At 46.0% G+C, this 15,431-nt stretch overlaps 1 long non-coding RNA gene across 1 annotated transcript in view; it reads right to left on the bottom strand.

Moving 5' to 3' along the window:
* Positions 1 to 5,543: 5,543 nt before the first annotated feature.
* LOC147102879 (uncharacterized) overlaps positions 5,544 to 15,431 on the bottom strand; it is a 53,532-nt gene continuing 43,644 nt past the window's right edge. Inside the window, exon 2 of the long non-coding RNA XR_015073149.1 lies at positions 5,544 to 5,941. This is a non-coding gene — a long non-coding RNA (uncharacterized LOC147102879). The remainder of the gene's footprint in view (positions 5,942 to 15,431) is intronic.

Raw genomic sequence — 15,431 nt, 5'->3', positions numbered from 1 at the left:
TTATCATCATAAAAGGATTTTAAAAGGAAATCTAAAAAGGTGACTCAACCGTGGATAACAGGGGAAATTAGAGACAGCATAAAATCCAAAGATAGGGCGTATAAAATAGCCAAAAAAAGCGCCAGAGCGGAAGATTGGGAACAGTTTAAGATAGAGCAAAGGAGGGCAAAGGGCATAATCAAGAGGGGCAAAATAGCTTACGAAAACAAGCTGGCGGAAAATATAAAAACTAACTCCAAAAGCTTTTATAAGTATATCAAAAGGAAAAGACTGGTGAAAACCAAAGTTGGTCCATTGCAGTCAGATACGGGGGAATATATAATGGGAAATAAGGAAATGGCAGATCAACTAAATGCATACTTTGGGTCAGTCTTTACGAAGGAAGACACAAAAAACCTCCCTGGGATATCGGGAAAAATAGGGACATTGGCAAAGGAGGAACTGACGCAAATCAATATCTCTAAGGATATGGTGTTAAGGAAGCTAAAGGGATTGAAGGTGGACAAATCCCCAGGGCCTGATAACATGCATCCTAGGGTACTGAAGGAGGTGGCCCTAGAGATAGCGGATGCACTAAGGATGATTTTTCAGAATTCATTAGACTCGGGAACAGTGCCGATGGATTGGAGGGTAGCTAACGTTACCCCACTATTCAAAAAGGGGGGTAGGGAAAAAGCAGGTAATTACAGACCTGTAAGCCTTACATCAGTTGTGGGCAAAATGCTGGAGTCCATCATTAAGGATGAAATAGCGGAGCACTTAGCATATGGGGACAGGATAGGACAGAGTCAACATGGATTTACAAAGGGTAAATCGTGCTTGACTAATCTATTGGAATTTTTTGAGGGAGTAACTGGTAGAATAGATGGGGGAGAGCCAGTAGATGTGGTGTACCTGGACTTCCAAAAGGCCTTCGATAAGGTCCCACATAAAAGATTAGCATGGAAAATTGAGGCTCATGGGATAAAGGGGAAAGTTTTGGCGTGGATAGGGAACTGGCTGTCAGATAGAAAACAGAGAGTTGGAATAAACGGCTCATTTTCTGAATGGCAGGCAGTAACAAGTGGGGTACCACAGGGATCTGTCCTGGGCCCCCAGCTGTTCACAATTTACATTAATGACCTGGATCAGGGAGTCGGATGCAGCATTTCCAAATTTGCAGACGACACTAAACTAGGAGGGGGGGTGGGCTCAGAGGAAGAGACCAGGAAGCTCCAGAGCGATTTGGACAGACTGGGCGATTGGGCGGATAAATGGCAGATGCACTATAATGTGGACAAGTGCGAAGTTATCCACCTTGGGTGCAGGAACGGGAGGGCAAATTATTATTTAAATGGCAATAGATTGGGAGAGGGGGAAGTACAGAGAGACCTGGGTGTTCTTGTACACCAGTCACTGAAGGCGAGCATGCAGGTGCAACAGGCGGTCAAGAAGGCAAACGGTATGCTGGCCTTCATAGCAAAAGGGTTAGAATACAGGAACAGGGATACCTTGCTGCAGCTGTACAGGGCACTGGTGAGACCACACCTCGAGTACTGTGTACAGTTTTGGTCGCCTCATCTGAGGAAGGATGTTCTTGCCATGGAGGGGGTGCAGCGGCGATTCACCAGGCTGATACCAGGAATGGCGGGAATGACCTATGAGGAGAGACTATGTAGTTTAGGGATGTACACACTGGAGTTTAGAAGATTGAGAGGGGACCTCATAGAAGTGTATAAAATTCTGACAGGTCTAGACAGACTGGATGCAGAAGGAATGTTTCCCTTGGCGGGTGAGAACAGAACTAGAGGACATAATTTAAGGATAAGGGCTAAACCATTTAGGACAGAGATGAGGGGGAATTTCTTCACTCAGAGAGTGGTGAACCTGTGGAACTCATTGCCACAGAGGGCAGTGTACGCCAGCTCATTAAATATATTTAAGAGGGAATTAGATATATTTCTACGGGCAAAAGGGGTTAAGGGTTACGGAGAGAAGGCGGGGACGGGATACTGAATTAAAAGATCAGCCATGATCTCATCGAATGGCGGAGCAGGCACGAAGGGCCGAATGGCCTACTCCTGCTCCTATCTTCTATGTATCTATGTACACAGCCCTATCATTGATATATGTAGTAACTCCCCTTCCCATTCTTTATATCTTCTAGTATACTCCTCACTCTGTCAAAAAGGGCATCATCTCTGGTTTACTCATTGTCTTTCTTATATATTTTTAACTGAGTCCAGTGTTTCCACCTTCCTTTACCCGTTCCAGACCCATCTACATGAGCACATGTGTCATTATTCATTAATACTTCATAAGGTCCTGACCATCTGGGTGCTAGCCCTGGTTTGGCTGGTATTATTTCTGCTATCACTTTGCTATCTATTGCTAAGACCTCCTTCTGGTCGTCCCGTGTATCCTGTTCTCGATCCCGTATAATCTGTTGGTCTTTGGCCTCATGTCTCTAACTATCTGTCCAGATTTATCTTTGGGTAACCGGACAGCCTCCCCAGCAGTCTCCTGGCCGTTTGAGACGGTGCTGCAATTAGTTTATAAGATAACTTCCATTCATCAAATCCTAATTTTCCTTCTATCACTGTGGGGAAATATCAGCTTAACATTAAGAAACTTAAATTTAATAATGTCCAATATCTTTAAATTCTATTCAGTAATACTGAAGTTGTTACTTGGTGAACTCAAACAGCTGTCAGTGGAAAGGGTTAACTCCTTCGCAGGCTTTTGAAGGTGGAGCTAAACATTATTGCGTCACTTCACGCAACCCAAAAAACATCCCTGACTGAAAGACAGTTGTGGTTTCACACTTTGATTCAACATGAACATTTGGGCTTCATTGGTCAGATTCCCTCTCTCAGTTGATCGTTTAGCTGCCCATCCTCTTGTGTGCTTTAATTTATTATTACGGACTCTTTGGGTAGGAGAGAGGTTCCTACTAATTCTTTGATTATATTCTTGTCTCTTACGGGTCTTCTCCTGGTGTCATATATCCCTGCCTACTCCCGCTATCATGTAATCAGACACCACCCCAAAGGCATTCCGACTATCTATATAGGTTTACACATTTTCCTTTGGCTACCCCCCTTTGATCAAATCCTGTATAGGCTGGGCCATTTCTACTTTGTTTCCCGGGCCTGCCTGTTTGTTTGACTTATAATCTGGGGGCCAGTACACTTCATTCGCTTTAGGGTTGACTAAAGCTCCTACTTCTCGCAGTATATCTATCCCTAGGATTGTTCCTTCGGTGTTCTCGCATACCCACAACTGGGTAGGTATTATTATACATCCAATTTCTAGTAAGACTGTTTCGCCCTTATAAGCCCTGATTCTTCGTCCACCGATTCCTGCTATACTAACTGAAAGTTTCGTTCGGGGCAAGGGTAAGTCTGTCAATGAGATTGTGGCTCCTGTGTCTATTAACATTTTGCACTGTCGGCCCCCTACCAATGCATCAACAAACATCCTCGGATCCCCCTCCCCTCTCTGGCGCGGTCCCTTCCTGCTGCCATCCCTAGAAGCTTGCGAGCAATCAAAGCACGCAGCCAGTCCTAATGCCCCTCCCATCTGTTTTTGGGCATTTGTCTCTTCCCTTGTGTCACTATGTATCCTAGGTAGACTACTTCATCCTTCCCTACCTATACCTTTCTAAGGTTTAACTCTAGTCCCGCCTTCTATAAGGCTTCCAGTACCATAGTCAATTAAATATTGTAGAGGGACCTGCCACTATCGGATATTCTTGCGGAGTTGAGTTATCTTATTCAATTTGGACTACACCAATTTACATCAACCAGAATTTCACTGTGGCCACAATGAAAGTCTGGTTTTAATAGGTTAATTTACCTCATAACTCCAAGGTTAGATCTTAGACTGAAACTTAATCTTTCATTAAACAAACTTTTTGTTGCTCTTCTCAGTTTTTACACTCCAGCTTAACTTAAATTGTAATAGGTTTTTTTCATTCTGAGGGCACAATCTTATTTGCACATTCTTAAACTTCCAAAATCCCCGACAAGACAAAGGGGTTAAATGCTTTTACTTTAACACAGAGAAGTGGGTGGAGCTACAACACACAGCAGACATTTCTTTTTCTTAACGGACAGATTTTCAGACAAAGGAATATTGAATCCTCTTAAACATTCCTAATCAGGAAAACATCCACACTCTCACATTTTTATACAAACTGTAATTTCAGCATATGTCTAAGGTTCCTTTCACTCAGCAAATCTCGTGTTTTACTTGTCTTGGTACAGATGCTAATAACTTCCATGTTGGTAAAGCTTTAAGTTTATCTTTTCCTTCCTTTTTAAATCTGTGACTCAACAGCTTTCCCTAGTTTCCAAATCCCTGTTTGTTTGTTTTTTTTTTTGCTGGGGTTTCAAATTGGTTCGCCTGCAAATTAGATCTTTTTCCTTCTTTATCTCTCCCTTCTGTTTCAATTCCTTACATTATCTGTTGCCTCTTTATCTTTAGCTCCTCCCCACCAAGCCTTTGGCTCTCTGCACTGTTTCTTTTTATTTTCCAGGAGTCGGGTTATAGAATCCAGGTCCTTTGAGGATTCTTCTTCCACCCTCTTAGTCATAACTAACTGCTATGTTTCACGCATAATTCACGATGTTGAGGAATTAGGTTTGTACGCTACGTTGTTCGCCCCATAGCGTCACCTTCATTAGTTTCTTGCTTTCTATTAGTCACTTCGTTTCGTTAGACACACACCAACCCTTTAGTCCTGAGGTTTCGGTACTGTGGGGTCTGTAGCTCCCGGCGTCCTACTTGATCCTGGCCGTCACGTGGGACTACTGTCCTCTTAATTCAGGCTCAGGCTAGGTGCTGGGGACAGACCTCACCCTTGTCCGTTCTAACCTCCTTATGACCGCAGGGTTTTATCTCATTCACTCACCACGGTGCACCCATTCATTCAATTGTTGAGATTTCGCCGTCTCACGGATAAAGAGGATTTCCCGCCTCCCCGGGGTAGGGGTCTTTCCGCCCCTGTCGGTTCACCTACCTACGGCTAAATGAGGACTTCTCTGCCTCCCGGGGTTTTCCGCCCCGTCGGTTCGCCTACCTACGGCTAAATGAGGACTTCTCTGCCTCCCGGGGTTTTCCGCCCCGTCGGTTCACCTACCTACGGCTAAATGAGGACTTCTCTGCCTCCCGGGGTTTTCCGCCCCGTCGGTTCGCCTACCTACGGCTAAATGAGGACTTCTCTGCCTCCCGGGGTTTTTCCGCCCCTGTCGGTTTGCCGCTATACGGCTTAGGGAATACCTTATCCCTATCTTTTTAACCGCCTTCAATTAAGGGTGTCTTTCTTCTTATAGTTCTTTTATACGTCGATTCTGACTCACCGTCTCGCCAGCGATTAACCCCTAATTTTACAGGTGGTAATTAAAACATACTCACCCGTCTTAGGTTAACGCTGTCCGAGAGTCTGGTTCAGAACGCGAATCCCATCCTCGTCGCCAATTGATGTAAGCCCCCAAAGTGTGGACTGAGTGATATACACAGTCGACAACACTGGCTTGTTGTAAGAAAGACAGACCCAATAATTGAAGTAAAAACGGTTTATTCAGGCCTGGGGAGCTATGGCTCTTGCGTCCCAACACAAGGCTCCAACTCCACCGAATCTCTTGAGGTTCTCACAGTTATACAAAACTTAAGGCCCTGCCCTAAAGGCGGGGATAAGCTTATTAACATATACAGAATTATAGTTAAATTGTAATTATAAAACCATGACATTCCATTCTTCCAGTCGCTTACAAATCTCACATTTCGTTATCAGTTGGTCTTGTTACTTTCTCATGACCCGGGCCTCAATTTTATTACTTTACGATCGTCCATTTGCTGTTGTCAGATGGCTTGGTCTTTCTAAGTATTTCTCTAAGATAGTAGATCTTTCCAAAGCGGGCAATCCGCAGACTTTCTGTCTCTCTCTCTTGAATTATTTCTACAGAGCAAAAACACTTTAGTTAGTTAAAAGAATAGAACCCTATTGAGCTTCACACTTAACAAACCCTTAAGTGCAAGGGTGTCGACTCGCGTGGCCGAACCCATATATCTCTCCCTCTTTCTAAGGGGTTGTTTTGACAGTTTTAATCTCTCCGCAGTTAACCCATAGTCCTGTTTAAACCTTATCTGGGTTTATACAATTTTTACAGACTTCTATTGTTCAACTCAGAGCACAAATTAACCTATTCCCTCCATTTTATATATTGGTGTTATAGATGAATCCTGGTTTGTTTTACCTTATTAAATCCAATTTTTAATATCTTACTTCAATACACACACAGAGATTCTCTCTCTCTCTCACACATACATACACTCACACACTCACACTCTCATACACACACAAAGATTCTCTCTCTCTCTCACACATACATACACTCACACACTCACACTCTCATACACACAGAGATTCTCTCTCAATTCAATTCAATTCAATTCAAATCGCTTTATTGGCATGACAAGGTACATCTTATGTTGCCAAAGCATCGAAAAACATTCATGGTTGTACACAAAAATACAGATCTATCCATACAGTGTATAAACAGATATATCCCTGAGTGTATAAATATACATTCATATAATTTGTATATACTCTTTTCTTATATTTAGTGGTTGTCCCTCTGTTTATGGCAAGCTGTAACATAGTGTGCCGCTAATGTTACACAATTTCTCTCTTCCCCTAGTAGGTATGGGAGTTTTTGGTCGTCATTCAAATTTCTGAATTCCGGGCATATTTTTGTGAATTTTGGGTAGAAATTCTCCCTTATGCCCTGATATTTTCTACAAGCTGTGAGGAAGTGCATCTCTGTCTCCATCACTCCCTGACTGCAGTGAGAGCATATCCTGTCCTCTCTTGGTAGCCGGGTCTGCCTGTGTCTACCTTTTTCGATCGCCAGGCTATGTTCACTAAGTCTGTACATTGTCAAGGTTTTTCTCAGTTTGCTATCCTTTACCATGGTCAGGTAATCAGCCATGTTGTATTGTCTGTTTAGGGCCAAGTAGCAATTGAGTTTGCTTTGGGTTTTTGTTGTTTCTGCCCAATATGACAGATATTTTTCCTTTTGCTTAGCGACGATTGTGTTGGGTCGAATTCTTTCTGCTCTCTCTCTCACACATACATACACTCACACACTCACACTCTCATACACACACACAGATTCTCTCTCTCTCACACACATACATACACACACATTTTAATCTTAAATGCACATTTGTGAGAAATTGAAGATCATTTTATGGCAAATCACTTACATCTGTACAAAGGACAAATGTAACAAGTGTCATGGTTGGTTCTTGATTATGATAATTATATAAATCATTGGATCCTGATATTAATACATTAAACCACAACACACATTGACTGGAATTCATGTCAATCATTTACGGGTAAGAACACCCTGAGGCACCTTTCAGTTGAAATATTTCCCCTGTATGTTCTCTGCCAGTATTGTGTTCTACTTTGAGGTGTTATATGAGATTAATGTTTACAGCTTCTATTATAACAGGCAATGAGGACCAGCTCACTGTTGGAGAAAGCTGAGAAAATGCACATGAATCAGCACCAACAGGAAAAAATATACATGTGTTTGTCACTTACAAACAAGTTAAATAACATACATTTTTAAAAATTACTTGAGCGTATTTCACGCATGAACGCTTTAAGGATAAGAATGTTTCGGAGTGCAAATTCTTCTGGGCCTGTTCTCGGCTGGTCTGAAATTGGGCCTCTGGCTTCATTCACATTCTTTTGCTCGAGCTGCCGGCGCCTGTCACACCTCCACGGGCAGCTCCTGCATTTCAAGATAATCAATGTTGTTCTGCTTGTTTCACCGGCAGCCACTCGAAGGGGATTCCAGCAGGCAACTGGCGGGAGTGGGGGGGAGGGGGGAGGGGGAGGGGGCGTTGGTCGTTGTGACAACCGTGGAGTCGGGGGCAGCCATCCCGATCCTCTTGGCACCACAAGAAGGTGTTTCTTTAAAGCTTGTTTGGAAAAAGCTGCCTGTAATGTGTGGCCACTGCTTAGGCGGCAGTGGCTGCTGAAGAATCCCAAGTGGGACAGGCCCAACGCCTGCCCTGCTCATTGCTACCCGATTTCTGTGAGGGAACTTAAAACAGGCACTAGGCCTTTCATTTACATATGTTATCGACCTAACACCTGTTTTAGGTGCCCCCCTGCAACCTCCCAGGGGCGCCTGAAAATTGTGACCTAAATTTGGGTTGCACATTTTTCAGGCATCTTTGGGGCAGAGGACATTGGTCCCCAAAATTGGGCCTAGTTGTGCCCGTTTTACACCTGTAATTTGGAAGCAACGAGGTCTAATTTGTACACCTTAAGTCCTTTTGCCAAAGTATTAATATAGATATTAAAAATCTTGCATATGCATGCACTCCTGTCCAACTTCTTGTTGTCGAGATTTTTGGTCAATTTTCATATTAACATTGACATTACCTATGTAAACATTTGGACTGGATATCCTGCGTGTGAACAATTGCCTATAACTAACCACTAGGTTTCAGTGGGAGCAAGTTTCGCAAACCTCCCAACTCCTATGTATTAAATAAACTGAACATTTCTCAACTGACCATGGGCAAAACTGTGAGCAGTTTGCTAATTCCTTTAACCATTCATCACAAGGTCATGGTTGTAAAGTTGTCAGTTTGCCGAAATAGTCCATAAATCTCTCAGGCCCGATTACCACACAGTACTGAATGCCCAAGCCAGAGAAAATCAATATTGTAGATATTACAATCATTGGAATTCTAACAGATCATAAATCAAAGTACACGTACTGTGGAACCATATCACACCATTCCCATCCTGTTAATGTGGATTAAGTGTGCTTGCAAATTCATTGTAATAAAAGCAATGATTACTACTTGTTAGTTGTCTAAAACAAAGGCACTCATTGACCGTGCCTAGGTGACTTTATACTCGAAGCTTAACACTTCCTATCTGAAAACAGTTTGTTTTTGAAACATTTATATGTAAACCCTTTTGTGTGAAGAAATACTGGGGAGGGCAGCAGCTTTGCAGCAGAAAGGATGGCTGACTGAAACCGAGAGGATCAAAATAGAATGTCCACAAATGCGAAATGTTACTTTTAACCAATCTTACTCAAACCACAAATATGCAGCTGTGTCAGATGCCTGTGGGGCTTAGTGCCAATATTCATCGTACCTCTTGTTTCTGCGTTTTCACTCAGAATTTGGACAAAAACAATTACCACAATGATAAATAGTCGGTTTACAAACTTCCCTGATCTTAATTTGCCTTTATTGACTTTCTGCTGTCTTGGAGCCCTGACTTTAGCCCACTCGATGAGCGAAAAGTAACAGATGAAGCATGGTTTGCAGAGAGGCAGACGGTAATTTGTGGAGAATAGACACTATGGCCACGATTTTCCCAGTGGAGGCAGGTTGGAGTCGGGTCGGAGTCGGATCGGAGTTGGGTCGGAGGTGGGTCGGAGTCTGGTCGGAGTCGGGTCGGAGGCGGGTCGGAGTCGGGCCTGAGGTGGGCCAGAGTCCGGTTGAATGGTCGGCGGCTTCCGGTCCCACTGCTGGCTTCAGCCACTCCGAAATCACGATTTTTATTTAACTGGGCTTATTAAGCCCGCCGTGCGTGCTACCGGGCTCAATCAGTGGGTTCGGGTCTGCTGCTCCCCTCTGCTGATGTCTTCCATTCTGGAGCTTTTAAAGGGCCCATGTAGCCTTTGCATTTCATTTGGTTTATGCTGCTCCTGAAAACGGGTCCTCTGGGAATGACTGCTGCAAGATCGAAGGCTGCTCCTCGATTTGATGATGACTCCTTCCATTCTCCTGTGTGTAGTGATCAATAACATGTCATTCTATAGTGGACACTAGGTGGAGCTGTAGAGCTGTATATAGCTGTATGTATAAGACTACACTACCCAGCTGTATATATATTAAGACTACATTACCCATGAGGCACTAGGCTACCCACAAGGCAACAGTCAAGATGGCAGCCTGCACACAGGAGCACACATGCTGCATCTCTACAGATACTGTACCTAGAGAACGTGTACTGAATAAATGACTAGCTAGAAGCTAACTGTGTTCATAATAAGAATGTCTATTTATTAATGAACATAACACTATGGAGGGAGTAAGAGGGCGCAGGGATGTTCTGTTCCCTCTCGATGGCCGGAGGAAGCTTCCTCAGCAGACAAAGGCAGCCTGGCTACAAACTGCTGAGGAGGTAAGCGTTAGGTCCTTGTGCTCACATACCTGGGTGCTATGCCGAAAAGGGTTCAATGATCTGCTACACTCAGCAAAAGTGCGTATCACATCACACTTACCTTCAATCTGCTTCCCATCTGTTCTCATCACCAACACTCTGCATTATCAGCCTACTCCTCCACATCCCACCTTACCCTTACTTCCCTTGCACCCTTACCTATCCATCTCTCCCTATGTACAGAATCACTTCACCATCCTACTATGCACCCCTCACACTCGCTCTCACTGTAATGCAATGACAACAACTAACAAGGCACAGGGAGACACCTTGATTTTGGCACCTCACTCCATCTTGGTCTCCCTCTAAGCTTCTATGATATGTAATCTTTATACTCACTCCATCAATCTCGCTGAAACGCCACTTGTGTCCCTCATTGCAGGAAAAGAGAGCCCACAATAAGAGGGAGAGAGCGAGGACAGGAGGAGGCCCACCATCACTCACAACTTTAACAAACGCTGAGGAGGCTGCTCTCGACATAGTCGGAGGTGCAGAGGAGCTGGAAGTGGGGGACGGAGAGACGGGTGCAGTAGAGCGAGCTGGTGACAGAATAGATTTGCAACCCTCTCATTTCGATTTCATGAGTGACTGAAATGGCATCTGATGTTCATACAGATTGACCTCTGATCATCTGCACAATAGGATGTTTTTGGTACCTAAATATCAAATGTCTTACTCATGCCTTTGCTCCCACACCTGACCTTCAAGAGCCCCTCCCCACTGTCCAGGAGGAAGAGCCGGACGACTCCTCAGAGGAACTTGGAACCTCTGAGGGAGCAACGTCACCCGACGTCAGCGCACCCAGCTCCAGCGCAGATACGCACACCTCGGTGGGTCCTTTGCAACATAGAGTAGTGTTGTAACATGGTGTATCACAGCTCACAAGTGAGCATCAGCAGATGGTGGAGCCAGCGACAGCAGTGGAGAGTCCTTGTCGGAGGTCGCAGGACTCTCCTAGCTCTGCTCTGCTGCATGTGGACACTGTGCCTCTGGGGCCATCCAGAAAGAGAGCGGTGTTGGAACTCCAGGAACAAGCGCAAGAGTCTCTGACTGGGTTTGCATCCACATTAACTGCGAGTGTGCAGGGAATGGAGGAGTTCATCTCAAACATGAGCGATGCGGTGGTGCACGCAATGGCGAATGTAGGTGCCGCCATGGAGGACATAAATCGCCAGACTCAAATGAGTACGGTGACTCTTCTAAACAGATGGTCTGATATGGAGGATAGATGGGCATCTATTGAGGAGAGGAACCAGAGTTACATGGATGTCCCCGTTATGAGGACTGTCAGTACAGAGACGGGTCCTTATGGCCCCACTGATGTACAGCAAGGTGCTCTCTAGCTACTTGCTAGCAGTGAAATGCGGTGGTCCATGAGAGGGGTGTTGGTGGGTATAACCAGGAAGTGTGGGCTCCTTTCCAAGTGCTCACACTCCCATGCCACAGCGGAGCCCTCGGTCAGAGCCCCAGATTCCTCACCCAACTGAGATGGCCGTCTCAGCCCCTGCACAGCTGCAGGAGGAGCAGACTGTTGCGCGGCCCTCCCAGGCTCCCATACCGAGAGGACGCCCGCCTAAGATGTCGAAGCAGGCGCATCATCAAAGTGAGCAAGGTGCCTCTACATCTGCTGAAGCCACAGGGGAAGAACCACATAGAAGCACGCGTAAGAGAAAGTTAACACACAAATAGTCACAAGGGTAGTCACTTGGGTGTTTTCATCTGATACAAGCATTTGTCATCGTTATTATTAATGTATTAAAGAAAAGTGATGGCAAACATTCAAAGAGTTGGCCTATTTGTACTCAGAAATGGAAATTGCACAGTGAGGGGTCAGGGCGCCTTTCATCTGTAATGATGGTAGTGAGAGGGATAGAAAACCACAGTTTATTGCACAGATGCTGTATGGTGTGTTGATAAGGTGGGCCATACATTCATTTCCATGTGCCAGCCATATGTGGTTGATGCATCACATTGCACAAATCTGGCATGGATAAATGCATCCCTTGCCTCAACGTGCTCACGTGCTGGTGGAATTGGCACATCCGCCCACGCAAGGCATCCTTCATCTGTCGCCTCCTCCTCCTCCTCCTTCCAAGGAGGCTGTGCGCTGAGCCACTTGTTCCTCAGGCACCGCTACGCCACACTGCTGTGCGATGTTGTGCAGGGCACAGCAGACCACAATGATTCTTGAGACCCTGGCTGGTGTGTACCGCAGGGTTCTACCAGATCTGTCGAGGCATTGGAATCGCATTTTGAGCAAGCCGATGGTTTGCACTATGATGCTTCTGGTGGAAATGTGGCTCACATTGTAGCGCTCCTCAGCTTCGTTTGATGGCCTCCTCATTAGCCACGTCTTCAGGGGATAGCCCTTGTCTCCAAGTAGCCATCCGGAAAGTTGTCTGGTGGATTGAACAGCTGAGGCACAGTAGACTGCTGCAGGATGAACGAGTCATGGTAACTCCAGGGAACTTGGCACAAACATGCATAATGTTCTTCTTGTGGTTACACACCAGCTGGACGTTAAGGGAGTGGAAGCCCTTGCGGTTGACAAACACAGCTGGGTTGTGATGGGGTGCCCTAATGGCCACATGTGTGCAGTCTACAACGCCCTGCACCCTTGGGTAGCCTGCCATATTTGTAAACCCAACCGCACGCGCAGTTGCACTTGCTTCATCCGTGGAGAAGTGGATGTAATTGTGCGCCTTTGCAAAGAGGGCATCGGTAACCTGCGTGATGCAAGCGTGTGCAGCCGACTGGGAGATGCCGCTGATGTCTGCTGATGATCTCTGGAAGGACCCTGAAGCAAAGAAGCTGAGTGTGGTGGTGACTTTAACAGCCACTGGTAAGGAGTGGCCACCCGCTCTGTGAAGGAATAAGCCATATAACCTATTCAGAAAAATACACTATCTTTTGAAAGAATTCTGGTCTTATTAAAACATGACAAACTGGATTTGGAAATCTAGAAAACTAACTATGAAAAAGCTGTGAAAGCATTCTGGCTATTGAGATAAGAGAGTTATTGAAACAGAAGGTTCCAGCACCGCTCTCTTTCTGGATGGCCCCAGAGGCACTGTGTCCACATGCAGCAGAGCAGAGCTAGGAGAGTCCTGGTTCAATAGGTGTAACGCAGCTCACAAGTGAGCATCAGCAGATGGTGGAGCCAGCGACAGCAGTGGAGAGTCCTGGTTCAATAGGTGTAATGCAGCTCACAAGTGAGCATCAGCAGATGGTGGAGCCAGCGACAGCAGTGGAGAGTCCTGGTTCAATAGGTGTAACGCAGCTCACAAGTGAGCATCAGCAGATGGTGGAGCCAGCGACAGCAGTGGAGAGTCCTGGTTCAATAGGTGTAACGCAGCTCACAAGTGAGCATCAGCAGATGGTGGAGCCAGCGACAGCAGTGGAGAGTCCTGGTTCAATAAGGAGTGTAGAAGAGCATGCCAGGAACAGCACCAGGCGTACCTAAAAATGAGATGCCAACCTGGGGAAGTTCCAACACAGGACTACATGCATGCTAAAAAGCAGAAGCAGCATGCTATAGACAGGGCTAAGTGATCCCACAATCAACGGATCAGATCAAAGCTCTGTAGTCCTGCCACATCCAGTCGTGAATGGTAGTGGACCATTGAACAACTAACGGGAGGAGGAGGTTCCATGAATATCCATATCCTCGATGATGGTGGAACCCAGCACATGAGTACAAAAGACAAGGCTGAAGCGTTTGCAACCATTTTCAGCCAGAAGTGCTGAGTGGATGGTCCATGTCGGCCTACTCCTGCGGTCCCCACCCTTACAGATGCCAGTCTTCAGCCAATTCGATTCACTCCACGTGATATCAAGAAATGGCTGAGCACACAGGATACATCAAAGGCTATAGGCCTCGACAACATCCCGGCTATCATGGTGAAGACTAGCTGTGCCTCTAGCCAAGCTGTTCCGGTACAGCTACAACACTGGCATCTATCCAACAATGTGGAAAACTGCCCAGGTATGTCCTGTCCACAAAAAGCAGGACAAATCCAACCAGGCCAATTACCGCCCCATCAGTCTATTCTCAATCATCAGTAAAGTGATGGAAGGTGTCATCGACAATGCTATCAAGCGGCACTTACTCACCAATAGCCTGCTCACGGATGCCCAGTTTGGGTTCTGCCAAGACCACTCGGCTCCCAACCTCATTACAGCCTTGGTCCAAACATGGACAAAGGAGCTGAATTCCAGAGGTGAGGTGAGAGTGACTGCCCTTGACATCAAGGCAGCATTTGACCGAGTGTGGCATCAAGGAGCCCTAGTAAAACTGAAATCAATGGGAATCGGGGGGGAAAAATCTCCACTGGCTGGAGTCATACCTAGCACAAAGGAAGATGGTTGTAGTAGTTGAAGGTCAATCATCATAGCCCCAGGACATCGCTGCAGGAGTTCCTCAGAGCAGTGTCCTAGGCCCATCTTCAGCTGCTTCATCAAAGACCTTCCCTCCAACATAAGGTCAGAAATGGGGATGTTCGCTGATGACTGCATAGTGTTCAGTGCCATTCACAACTCCTCAGATAATGAAGCAGTCCATGCCCGCATGCAACAAGACCTGGACGACGTTCAGGCTTGGGCTGATAAGTGGCAGGTAACATTCGCGCCACAGAAGTGCCAGACAATGACTATCTCCAACAGGCGAGAGTTTAACCACCGCCCCTTCACATTCAACAGCATTACCATTGCCGAATCCCCCACCATCAACATCCTGGGGCTCACCATTGACCAGAAACTTAACTGGACCAGCCACATAAATACTGTGGCAACAAGAGCAGGTCAGAAGCTAGGTATTCTGCGGCAAGTGTCTCACCTCCTGACTCCCCAAAGCCTTTCCACCATCTACAAGGCACAAGTAAAGAGTGTGATGGAATACTCTCCACTTGCCTGGATGAGTGCAGCTCCAACAACACTCAAGAAGCTCGACACCATCCAGGACAAAGCAACCCACTTGATTGGTACCCCATCCACCACCTTAAACATTCACTCCCTCCACCACCGGCGTACCGTGGCTGCAGTGTGTACCATCTACAAGATGCACTGCAGCAACTCACCAAGGCTTCTTCGGCAGCACCTCCCAAACCCGTAACCTCTTCCACCTAGAAGGACAAGGGCAGCAGGCACATGGGAACACCACCACCTCCAAGTTCCTCTC

The sequence above is a fragment of the Somniosus microcephalus genome, chromosome 21 (assembly GCF_052327205.1).
Source record: "Somniosus microcephalus isolate GS21.2 chromosome 21, FLI_Smic_1.0, whole genome shotgun sequence".
NCBI classification, from domain to species: Eukaryota; Metazoa; Chordata; class Chondrichthyes; order Squaliformes; family Somniosidae; genus Somniosus; species Somniosus microcephalus.
This window is presented reverse-complemented; position numbering and strand designations above follow the sequence as displayed.